Genomic DNA, 13,592 nt, shown 5'->3' with positions numbered 1-13,592 from the left:
TCGAGACGGTGACATTAAAATGAGTTAATCAAGAACACGGGGACACAGTTGGAAACTTGTGAAGAGAAAATTTCACATAAACATTAAGAAGTTTTTCTTTACACAAAGAACGATAGACACTTGGAATAAGCAACCAAGTAGTGTGGTAGACAGTAAGGAAGCGCCCCAATTATGAAAGTCAACCGACGCCAGCCATCATTCACATGTGTACAGGTTAGAGTCACCCGAGAGGAGGCCGGAGTCCATAAGGAGGACGGGGCAGCTCAGCCTGTGTGGTTGCAGTTCTACCTGCTGCGTAAAGAGCTACCCAAAATCCATTGAGTGTCACTAGCAAAGTAGGCAAACATTACAACATGAGATCATTAGAGGTAGGAGTGGGCGATCAACCAGTCCATCTGGTTACACAGGTTGAAATTCTTCTTACGATTTTGGGATTTCGAAAAAAGAAAAAAAAAAAAAAAGTTTTACCGGTATGCTAAAAATTCCTGTAAACACGCTTAAAAATAACAGATTCTAATACTAAAACTTGGCAATCTGTGCACACAAAAGGAAACCGGAAATGTGATTTTCTGTTGGTGAATTTGTATTTTCACCCGCAAGTGCATCTATAAGGTTAGCACCTTGCCATTAGAGCCGGAGGACACACAGCCCAGATGACGAGACCCGTGACAAGCTTTAACACCGGGGCGGGACGTCCATTGCAAGACCAGAAATCCCACCCTTTCGGGCCCCGGGGGCTGTTTGAACTATCCCATAAAAAAAGTGCATTGGGATCATCAACAAGGTATGTATACAGACATCAGCACCTGAGGAAGTGTGGCTGCCGGCACCTTCTTCATTTTCACCTAAAGACAAGGCGACGAGTCCCACAACAAGCTTCAACATCACTTCTGCACAAGTCTTGGCTCCTTCTGCCCTGGGGTCTATTTAAAGGATAGGGCAGCAAAGGTTGCCATTCATTTACGAAACTGAACAGAGCTCCACAGAGGAGGCGGACCAGTAAAGTCTGTCATTTCTTCACAAACATGGTATTTGTACATTCTCCGCGCAAAATTGCGTTCCACTGTTTTCTATAAATTAAAATAAATTATATACATCTTGCTCAAATTGCCACTTTACAATGGAGGCTATGGAGCATGAAGCACTACTGGAAAATAAAAGCCTAAAGCTTATTGAATTCATCATCTGGGTTTTGATTTAAATAAATACATCAAAATCCCATGCCTTCCAAGGTTCAAACGCACATTTGTGACAACTAAAGGGATCAGGGAAAAAACATTTTATTGCATATTCCTGGTACGATTTTGTCGTCACGAGGCAAGGATACGTTTTCTATTTGCTTGTGCGAGTTCTGACAGAAATATGGCAGTCGAAACAAAGCCAATCACGTGGCTTCAAAAGTCGACCATACTTTTATCTTTAAAGTGGGGTACACCCTACCGGACAGGTGAAAGGTCACTACAGGAGACTATGTGCGCCGAGGTATCGTGGACTGGTGGTCTTCGTTTAAAACGGCTGAATGTCATAATATTGGTGTTCAAACATGACATGTATAAACTGTTTTACAATGTGTGTCTAATCACAAGTCACCAATCGATACTCAACTGCTGTCTTGGCTTGACAAACAGACGTACTTGTGAAGTCAAGGCTTTTGTTTTCCAGCTTTACCCGCACCCCGTTAATTGTCATGTAACAAGCCAACCAGCAACTTTAAGCACAAATCCATAACATAAACCATAACTGACGGCATCCAAGGGTTCGAATTTAAATCTATATATATAATTCACTAAGGGCACGCAAGACAGTGAGCCCCGCCCACCAACTCTAACCCTCCTCCCGCGTCATGGGGAGTGCACGACAAAGCCCCGCCCACCATCTCTAACCCTTCTTCCACGTCCACCGTCGCTCTCGAGGCTAAAGAGAAGGCTAAATCAAACAGCAATAATTAGCAAACAGACAAAGATAACTGGTAGTAACAGTACACAATTCACAATTGGTATGCCAGTTTGAAAAGATAAAGTTTTGAGGGTAGTTTGGTATTAAAATGTGTTATTGAATCGAGCGGACGGATATGAGAGGGAAGAGAATCCCCAAGTTGAGGAGCACCAGGAGAGACGCTTGAGCTCCCATAGCACTGAGTCTGACGTGTGGCACAGAAAGTCGAGCTGCAGATGAGGATCTGAGTGAGCGAGAGGAGTGTCAGTCTGTAGGAGATCAGCGAGGCTGTGGAGAGCTTTAAATGTTAAGAGCGGGATTTAGTATTGTATTCTGTAGTTAACAGGGAGCCAGTGAAGTTGAGAGAGAATAGCTGTAGTATGTACAGTGGATTTAGAACAGCAGGTTATTTATTATCCTGGCAGCACAATTTTGAATTCATTGTAAGCGATGGATACGTTTTTATGAGATAACAGATAGAATACCATTACAATAATCTATACGTGAGGTGACTCGGGCATTAACCGATACTTCAGTACTGTGTTGCATAAGTACAAGATGAAGTCTAGAAATGTTTCAGAGATGGAAGAAAGCAATCCGAGAAATGTTACTTATACGGGAGGAATTATTTAATAAAAAATTATTATTATTTAATAATTGCCATTAATAGTGTATAAATGGATATAAATAATTGCATGTAAATGATTCACCAAAATCTGTTGTATGTAAACGATACTGTTTTAAACATTATTGTTTTTTCATCAGAAAACCCAGTTTCCACGTCTACCTGTGTTAGTTTAAATGGCACTTTTACCACTCGCAATATGGTGGACGCGCTGACTTATCGTGTCGACTGGGCAACACAGTGAATTCGGCGTCTATCTACGTATATATGTTTACCGTAGCCTGCTACAGGAAGGTACTCTCTCGACCATTGACATTGGTTTTGCTACTTGCTATTTTCGTTATACTGCGACGGTGGTTTCCTAAGCCTTTGTTATACTGAATTCCTTTCTCACCGTTTTCCGTTCCTATTCTTACACTGACGTATGCTATGGTGGGCTTCAGCTAGTATGTAATAATAATTTAAAAAAAAAAAAAACATAGTAAATATATATCGAATTGCCTTAATCACCGGCAGATGATTACTGTAAAATTTCCCAATGAAATTAGTGGGCGTGCCCACCCGGTAATCAGGATCACCTGTCCCATAATGCATGTGCTTCTTCCTCAATGGAAGGAAAGGAGGAGATGCATTGCTGTATCAGATTGCTATAAATATTCGAAGGAGGGAGCACACTACTACCGAGAGGTCTATATTGTGTGTTTGCACATTTTCACTCAATGTTCTTCTTTTTCCGGCAATCTTTATGTTGATTGGCTGCCAACATATACTGTACAGTGGTGTGAAAAACTATTTCCCCCCTTCCTGATTTCTTCTTCTTTTGCATGTTTGTCACACAAAATGTTTCTGATCATCAAACACATTTAACCATTAGTCAAATATAACACAAGTAAACACAAAGTTCAGTTTTTAAAATGATGGTTTTTATTATTTAGGGAGAAAAAAAAAATTCAAACCTACATGGCCCTGTGTGAAAAAGTAATTGCCCCCTGAACCTAATTACTGGTTGGGCCACCCTTAGCAGCAATAACTGCAATCAAGCGTTTGCGATAACTTGCAATGAGTCTTTTACAGCGCTCTGGAGGAATTTTGGCCCTCTCATCTTTGCAGAATTGTTGTAATTCAGCTTTATTTGAGGGTTTTCTAGCATGAACCACCTTTTTAAGGTCATGCCATAGCATCTCAATTGGATTCAGGTCAGGACTTTGACTAGGCCACTCCAAAGTCTTCATTTTGGTTTTCTTCAGCCATTCAGAGGTGGATTTGCTGGTGTGTTTTGGGTCATTGTCCTGTTGCAGCACCCAAGATCGCTTCAGCTTGAGTTGACAAACAGATGGCCGGACATTCTCCTTCAGGATTTTTTGGTAGACAGTAGAATTCATGGTTCCATCTATCACAGCAAGCCTTCCAGGTCCTGAAGCAGCAAAACAACCCCAGACCATCACACTACCACCACCATATTTTACTGTTGGTATGATGTTCTTTTTCTGAAATGCTGTGTTCCTTTTACGCCAGATGTAACGGGACATTTGCCTTCCAAAAGTTCAACTTTTGTCTCATCAGTCCACAAGGTATTTTCCCAAAAGTCTTGGCAATCATTGAGATGTTTCTTAGCAAAATTGAGACGAGCCCTAATGTTCTTTTGCTTAACAGTGGTTTGCGTCTTGGAAATCTGCCATGCAGGCCGTTTTTGCCCAGTCTCTTTCTTATGGTGGAGTCGTGAAAACTGACCTTAATTGAGGCAAGTGAGGCCTGCAGTTCTTTAGACGTTGTCCTGGGGTCTTTGTGACCTCTCGGATGAGTCGTCTCTGCGCTCTTGGGGTAATTTTGGTCGGCCGGCCACTCCTGGGAAGGTTCACCACTGTTCCATGTTTTTGCCATTTGTGGATAATGGCTCTCACTGTGGTTCGCTGGAGTCCCAAAGCTTTAGAAATGGCTTTATAACCTTTACCAGACTGATAGATCTCAATTACTTCTGTTCTCATTTGTTCCTGAATTTCTTTGGATCTTGGCATGATGTCTAGCTTTTGAGGTGCTTTTGGTCTACTTCTCTGTGTCAGGCAGCTCCTATTTAAGTGATTTCTTGATTGAAACAGGTGTGGCAGTAATCAGGAAATTGAACTCAGGTGTGATACACCACAGTGAGGTGATTTTTGAACAAGGGGGCAATTACTTTATCACATAGGTTTGGATTTTTTCTCCCTAAATAATAAAAACCTTCATTTAAAAACTGCATTTTGTGTTTACTTGTGTTATATTTGACTAATGGTTAAATGTGTTTGATGATCAGAAACATTTTGTGTGACAAACATGCAAAAGAATAAGAAATCAGGAAGGGGGCAAATAGTTTTTCACACCACTGTATATCTTTGTGTTACATGTGCAGTGTAATAGAAGACATTGAATCAGCGTGAAAACTAGGAAGCAATATTGTAAATAGATGGGTGCTGAGAGTCACTTAAAGATGGCGGCACATTAGACAACTTCTAAGTGGAGGAGATCTCAACCCGGACGACTGACGTTTCCGATCTTGTCACCAGAGGATGTTGTATTATCTAGCTCTGTCACAACTTAAGTATTGCAAGTTCGCCAGTTTCTCGGACATTCAATACCGTGCAGCCTGTAAGAGTAAGTACTAAGCAAATGTTTTCCAGGCATGGCGAGTTGAACCACAATCCTGCCCCCATTTTTCTCTCCCACCCCCATTCTGTGGTGTCATGTAAAAGATGAGCTTCTCCTGTCTGAGGCCCTAAACGCTGGCATTCCTCATTGCTGTATGTATTGTGCTTCTAACGGAGCACTCGTATGACTTAAGGGTTTGTCTGGGCGAGCTGGAGGCTGATTGGACCGAGTCACGGGCACGTCACACACTTAGCACGGCATGACTTCTACAGACTCGCAAAGATTACGTAAATCAAGTCTGCTACTGAAAAAAGGAGAGAGAGAGAAAAAATAAAATAAATAAAACCACTGGATAAAAGTGATGCCGCAACTGAGAAGTGGCAATATTTTAGCAACTGTGTCTCTAAAGGCGTCAACCCATCATCTAAAACTCGCTGCGACTCGTTTCGAGACCCAAATCAGACATGGCCTTTAGGTAACAACACTCCATCAAAGCAGATGTATTCCCCAAATTCCCAGCCTCTTACAAAAATTTAACTGATAGCACGAAGGAAGCAGCGCTCTGACCTTCCAGTTATTAGAATAAAACAGAAAAATGGGATTCAATTCAGAATGGGTTTTCTTTCTGTGTCTATGCTTTAAATATAAAAAGTGATAAAATAAACATGCACACATTTCTGCTTCATTGTAAAAAGATTTTTCTACCTTAAGTTATTTATTGTCACTATCACTTAACTGTCCTAAGAAGACGAAGAGGAGTTTACAATTATGAAGGGAATCAGTCCAGTGGAATCACGTCAAGTCGGGGAGCCTGCACTGGTACTGCGAGTTGCCGCACCCACCACACGACGAAACAACTCGGGATCCCGGTTGGCATCCCCCCAGGCAGACACGCAGTCCAGTCCAACTCTCCGGAAATGACCCTCTATCTGCCGCAGCCAGGTGTTACGTGGGCGACCTCTTGGTCTGGTCCAGCCACTCACGTCCTCACCAATGAGGATCCTACCAGCCGGATTGAGACGATGACTTTAAAAGGAGTTCATCAAGAACACAAGGACACAACTGGAAACTTGTGTAGGATAAATTTCACCCAAACATTAGCAAGTTTATCCTTATACTGAGAAGGAGAGACGCACGGAATAAGTGACCAAGTAGTGTGGTGGACAGAAGGGCTTCAGGGCCTTTAAAAGCTTGACTTGATGTTTTATTATACAAGAATTAGGTGGAGAGGACTGGTGAGCTTTGTTGGGCTGAATGGCCCATTCTCTATTAACTATTTCATCAGTGGTAACTCTTTAAGAGAGAGAGGGAGGACCCTAAGTGTCACCCACGAATGCAAATCTTTTAGGGGAAATGCAGCACTGCCTTCATTAGAAGAGAGCCTGCCATTTCTTTTTATGTTGACAAGGATCACCTGATCTGCTCTACAAAGCTGTTTTAACAAAACCTGACCTTCAATGTATTACCTCTTGGCCTGTGAGGCGAGTCCACCAACGGATTTCTAAATCTAGCATTCTGTTAAAGTGTACGCATTCTGGAAGAGCAGCAGTTTAGCAATAAGACAAGTAACGTGGTACTGCCCAGCTCCCCACCCCAAGCATGGCATAAATTGTGCCTTGTTGCTTAACACTGCTCTGTGTTTGTGCTTTGTGTTTATTTTGGCTCAAGGAGGAACTCATTATGGGCAAAAAAAAAAAAAGGGGAACAGCGCAGTTCGATATTAATATCAGGAGAACAAAAGTGGTTTGGTGCCTTTAGAGAAGTTCAATACATGCGATTTGCATAACGTGCTTATCTGCTTGTTTTCAAATAACCTGCTGTCAATGTGACGGCGTTCGTATCTTCAGTATGCTGCGACGCTGGGAGGCTACCAGTGACACAGCTTCTTAACGGAGGGCCATTGTAGACCCAAACTCGGTCTTCAGCCCCATTCAGACAGGATTAGTGCTGTAAAGTCTGTGATTAACCAGCAGTGCTTTACTCCGCAGCAGCATTACCCCGATCTCTTTAGTTAATGTATGCATACCATCAGTTTGGACCACATTAGCAACCCTAAGAACAATACGTCCATTTAAACCCTCCAAGGGGGTCAGCCCTACACCAACTTGTTTTCCTATATAAATAATGTAAATTAGCGCAATGAGGGACCTCCAAGAAGATACAACACCCCCAGTTATTAAGCTTGGACAAAAAGAAGTACACCGATGATGGTTTCCGTCCACTTCCTACACCGGGTAAACTAATTATTACCATCGGAGGACCCCTGTTTCTTTAGCTCCATTCAAATCACTTAAATGATGCAATGTTACCGACAGGTTAACTCACACGGGACTAGTTTAACGTGTGGTCGTTTTTACTTTCTCGCATACAAAGTATTGTAATCGCCAAAAAATTCGATGTCGAGATTTTGATGAATCTCAATGTTTTAGACCTCTCCGAGTCCGAAAATACCGTTGTTGGAATTATGCCTGCTTGTATGCAAGCAGAAGATTTCATTTTGAGAGTTTGAGGAATCTCGATGTTTTAGACCTCCCGGAGTCTGATTTACTTTCTTGTAGGAAAAAATACTGTAAATCGTACAAAAATTCGATTTTGATTCAAATTCAATTTCATACCGACCTCTATGCCCAAGGACACTCGGACCAGACGAGAAGACCCGTGACGTCTAGACCTCCCAGAGTACGAAATACCATTTTTGGAACTGTGTGTGTGTGTACATTATATATATATATAAACACACGATAACTTTTGGGTCAACCAAATTTTGCATACAAGTTTTCGTTACAAAACGTAGATTTCTATCATATTTTGGGCTGTTTCCGCTAAACGTAAGTGGTACTTTACCTTTTCTCCATGCAGCTGCAGAGTTTGATTTCTTCAACTTTATTTTTATAATAATCGTTCAATACATTATTAATTGGATTTTATTTGTTGTTGATGGTTCTTTAATGTCCATAATATAAAAATATAATCCTTGTCTTGCGGTTTACTCCTCAAATATCCATCCCCATATCTGAGTATACGAGAAAGTCGCGGGGAGACCACTCCTGATTTTTTCCTTTTGTTCAGAATGGTGTCTGAATTTACCCCACACTGTGAGGTCCACCCGCATACATGAACTGCAGGCCTGTGACTTGATAAATGCCATTGTGTTGGAGTGACTTACTCATGTGTAACCTTATTAAAATGAAGAAAACAAAAACGAGTTCTAGTATGGAAGGAGTGCTGAGCAGTGTGCAGGTACTGGAGAAGTACCAAAAAACCTAAAATTTTAAACCGTATGGTACTGTACCAGCATTTTGGGATTTTTGATACTGGAAGTAAACAACAGCCTTCCTCTCCTCTATTTAGTTTACTCCTCAGAATATCCATTCCCATATCGGAGTATACGTGAACATCTAGGGGAGACCACTCTAGATTTTTTGTTATGGACTTTTTACAGAAGGTAAAAGTCTCTAATTTTTACCGAGACAATAACAGGCAGCCCGTGAAAAGTTACTGACACAAGTGATTCAAATGGGACTAAAGTTACAGACCTCCTTCGGTAACAGTGACTTGACCTCACCCTCCTGCTGTCAAACTAATTCCGTCTGAATTGACCTTTAGTTCACACTAACATGGATAAAATGTAAAGAGCTGTTTTCACTGCAGTTGTTTTCCTTCCAGGGTGACATTTTCAAATTTTAAAAAACACAAAACACCACATTTTGTTTCTGCTGGTCACGCGTGGTTAACCAGCCAAGAGTGAGGTTTGTGGAGCAAATCAAAATAAATTGAAACACTGAAAGCACAAGAAAAACAAACAGCACCTAAAAAAACAAACACACACACACACGTTGTACAACCGCTCTTATAAAGGTTATAAACGAAAATAAGAAAATACAGACTGGGACTGCTGCCAAGGGCTGTAAGGTGCTGCACTATTTGAGAAGGTAGAGCAGGACTTTCACCACCGCACAGACGACATCATAAACAGTTCCGTTTTCGTCGTCTGCACTGCTGCATAAGACATGACATCTTCACATTTATAAAAGATTTGTTCTCGGTGCTTGAAAACGTGACGTTGGCATTGACAGACGGCCAAATCAAAACACAAAAACGGCGTCACGTATGTGAGCCGGAGGATCACCTTCCAGGTTTTTTTTCGGACCACTCCAGCTCACGAGAGGGCACAATGCGAAAATCGTTCTCTTCCGTCTCAACTGTCTACACAGCTAGAAATGAACAGACGCCCCAGAGAATGGACCCAAACTCTGAACAGCACTGACAACCCGCTGATTCTCAGTAAGAAGTCAAGATGACTCTTCTTTAGTTTATTTAATTTCCTCTGTCTGTGCCATTTGTTTGAAATAATTCACTTTCGGATTAAAGGGGCGACCTAGCTGACACCTCAATGCTTCCTTGACGTTTCCAGCGTCCTTCCAAATCATTCACAAGATGAAATTTCAGATGTATCGATGTTGGTGTGGCCTGTACAACTAAGTAACAAGCAGCCCATAATCTTCACCAGGCTATTATTATTATTGCAATTTTTACACATATACTGTATTTTGAGTTATTTTATACAGTGCAGATTCTGTTCTGAAGCTTTTCCAGTTTCCATTTATTTTGAACGAGTTCGATTTTTATTGTACTGGCGTGTTATTAGTTTCCGTGACTCAACGGGTTTATCTTTTGACCTCGATTGCTGCACTGATCATATCACAGGATGTCACAATGTAAATACAGCGGTGGCCACATTGTACCTTACCACTCGGCTAAAATTCTCTACAAATAATTCTAGCAATAGTTTGGTTCAGTTAGTTCAACCAAGCAGCTCCTGGCCTAGGGGTCTGTTTTGGTGCTTTGGGACTCCATTTTGCCTTCGACTCGGATTTCCGTTTTTGCTTCTACTGTTAGGGATCTACAATTGCCGGTTCAAATCCTATAATCGCCAGAAGCGACTCTACCCCGTTGGGCCCTTGAGTGAGGCCCTTAACCTGCATTTGCATCGATAATCTGCATCCAGCTCTCCAATTTACAGGGAAAACTTGGGATTGGTTGGTGGTGGCCAACGTAAAAAAAAAAAACTCACATGTTCTTCAGTGTAGAGCCGAGGTGTCACCCGCTGCACTCGGGTCCCAATCCAGGTGGTGCAGTGTGTGGTGGGTGCAGCAACACTCTAGAAGCGTAGGCAACCAACCTCCTCCTCCTCCTCCTCGATTGTTACTGACCTGGCTTCTCTCATGATGCCTCGAACCTCACTTAATTATCTTGTCGTTATTTTTCACCCCATCAACTTCTTACACTTTTCTTAATCAGCGCACAACACACACACACACACGAGCTGCTCATCCTGGTGGATTACAATTTCAGGACCTTATTGGAGTCTGATCTTTGTCACATTCGTTTTCGGAGAGGTTTGCCTCTGTGGCGCACAGTTTCACGTTTTGCACCATCGGCAGACACGGCAGGAGAAGCAGACGTCACCTTCTGAGAGACGCAGTTCTCCGAGGGGTTTTGCGTTTTATTTTTATTTATTTTTGTATTCAACATTATACTTCTCATCAGGTTTTTAATCGAAATGTTTGAGGATTGTCATTTTTGATTTTATTGGAGTTTGTGTGTTGTAACAGAATTTTAGTTATATTTTATATACTGTAGTTATATCCCAGCTTCTAATGATTTACATTTTAGTGCCATCTCAGATGCTTCTCTATGTGTGATGTGCAGATTGGGAGAAAGAAGGCGGACTGAATTCCCACTAAAATAAATAAATCGCCATTCAAGTCAACAAAGGACAAGTAAACGGACCAATTCCATATCCAGCTGTTATCCATGTGTGCCTGCTTACAGTGTCTTTGTGGGCTTTGCTCCAGCAACCCCAAACACTTGAATATTGGGTTAGCGGGTGACGTCAAAGTGGCCCTCTGCGAAAGTGAATAATGACTGTGTGTGTGTGTGTGTGTGTGTGAGAAAGTATGAGAGTGGGCCCTGTGATTTCACTCGATTAGGCTGAAGTGTTTAGTAAGTCGATTTGGACAAAAAAGTGTTTGCTAAGCAAACAAAATGGAAATGTTATGTGAGGTTCAGAGTTTTATTTTCTCACCTTTGGTAAGGCTTATTTAACCTATAGGCCAAATCTTCCATTTTCTTAACCCACTTATTCTGGGCAGGGTCGTGGGGATGCCAGAGCCACTCTCTTTGCAAGGATCGGGTGCAAGGCAGGACAGGAACAATCCCCAAACAGGACACACACGCACACGCAAGGGGGGTCCCAATTTAACAACACCAATCCAACTAACCTGTGAGTCTTTGGACTGTAGGACCCCAAAATCGGAAGAACATGCAGAATTCAATGCAGGGGGCACCCAGGACTTAAACCCTGGTCTCCTTGTGGTGAGGGTGCTGCCCTTAACCTTTTAATAACATCACCCCCCCCCCCACTATATATGGTAAAGCCCATTTAATCTACTAGTTATTTATAATACATTCCCTCTGTATTTTTATTACCAGGCTTCTTTAAACTTCACCTGTTTGTTGTCAGGTACAAATCTTGTAAATTGATATTCAACCCACATCCTATTGTCCAAATGACTTGAAATCGTGCACACTTACTCCTGATGACAATACATGAATCAATAATCAGTTTCACTAATTGATCAATTAATCAATTAAGTAAGAAATGAAATATTCATATGAAGAATAGGTAAAGATTTCACCAATAGATGGCACCAGTAACGGATACAAATATTAGAGGAAGTGTTAAAATATTAATTTCAAAATTCTACTAAAACAAACCTAAAACTAAAAAGTTGAATATATATATAAAAACACTTTAAAAACCATGCTTATATTAAGTTTAAAAGTGTACTAAAAAGTAAAAAATAAGTACTCGTAAAATAAAAACTTATTTTTTACTTTTTAACTTAATATAAGCATGGTTTTTAAAAAGCACATATACATATATAATATTTCTGTCTCTATCTATTTTTTTTTTATCAATTTGTCAGGATGCATGTCAATGCGTGTCAACCACCCCCAGTCACAACAATTAATCATCTACCACAATCAAAAGAAAGGCACTAAATGAGTGTCGGTTTTGAGAAACACTTTTCTTTCTTTTACTAAAAATAAACCCCTCACAAGTTTTAATTAGGGGTGGAAAGTACCTGCCTTGCCCGTGCAGTTCCCACAGCCTGGCACAGTTTCATTTCTCGACGCAGGCGGCAGACAAAAGCAGCGGTGTGCGTTTTTAATGGCTGAGCAGCCACCATACTGTCTTCAACGAACGACTCCTCGACTTGCATGCGTTCGGAGGGCTCGTTTTATTATTTCAACGGCATTGTGACCAGTCCTCCAGTAAAACGCATGCATTAAATTTCCAAAAATTTCCAAATACTGAATTAGGTCACATAAAGGATAGAGATTTGCTTAAACGGACAAGAGAACAAAACAGTTTGAAAGTGGTCAACGTAAATGGAGCCCAGCACTATCTGCCCATTAATCGCTGAATTATTGCCAGTGGGCAACGGAGGAGAGAAAAAACCTGAAATTCAGACAAAGTCAAAGAAAGAAGTAATGGGGACGAAAAAAGGTGCACTGGGCTATTTGGGTAAAACGTGACTTTGGAGTGGAGGTCCTGAACAAGGGAAGATTACAGGGTGTCACGCACGGGCGATCAGGGGACAGCCAGGGGGCCCAAGGGAGTGCAAAAAGGAAACGAGACGGGAGAAATAAAGTATTAATACCTCACTCTCTTCCTCATCAGGAAACAAGAAGAATAAAAACCTGCATCGGGTCTGAGAGGACTCCACTTCTGCGTACAAACTCTGACATCTCTTTCGTCCTCCCGAGATGACTTCACTTCTCTCGTCACCACAACTTCCTGTTTGTTTCCTTCCACCCAATGAAATATAAAAGCCCCGTCGAAACTGTTTATTTTGAACTTTTTGACTGTGGGAGAAATCGCGACGGAAAGCTCGACTCCACCACATTATACGGGGACGGTTCCCCAACCTTTAATCTGCTTGTTCTGTCTTGTTTCTTCACGAGGGACAAACTAAATAAGCAGCACCTAAGATCAGTCACTGGGTTTTAAGACTCATTATGAAAAGGAACGAAAAAGAAAAAGGACAACAAGTCTACTCATTACAAGACTATTACAAACAATGCAGGCCGCACAATGGTTTAGTGGTTATCTCGGCTACCCTTCCTGAACTCTGGAAAAAGAAATGAGGATTTGAAGCTTTTAATTTTGCTCAAAGGAACTACGATGAGCTATAAAGGACCAACCAAAGTTACAAAGGAACTTCTAAAACCCTTGAAGGCATCTGATCTAACTTCACCTGCATTCTTTCCTTTGAGCAATTTGTAGCAGCGCAATGTCAAAGGACCACAAATCCCAGCATCCCCCAGGAGTACTTTGCCA

General features: G+C 41.5%; 1 protein-coding gene across 2 annotated transcripts in view; it reads right to left on the bottom strand.

Moving 5' to 3' along the window:
* Nucleotides 1–13,592, bottom strand: part of dusp10 (dual specificity phosphatase 10) — a 36,268-nt gene that overhangs the window by 7,077 nt on the left and 15,599 nt on the right. The window lies entirely within an intron of this gene.

The sequence above is a fragment of the Polypterus senegalus genome, chromosome 16 (genome assembly GCF_016835505.1).
Source record: "Polypterus senegalus isolate Bchr_013 chromosome 16, ASM1683550v1, whole genome shotgun sequence".
Lineage (NCBI taxonomy): Eukaryota > Metazoa > Chordata > Cladistia > Polypteriformes > Polypteridae > Polypterus > Polypterus senegalus.
This window is presented reverse-complemented; position numbering and strand designations above follow the sequence as displayed.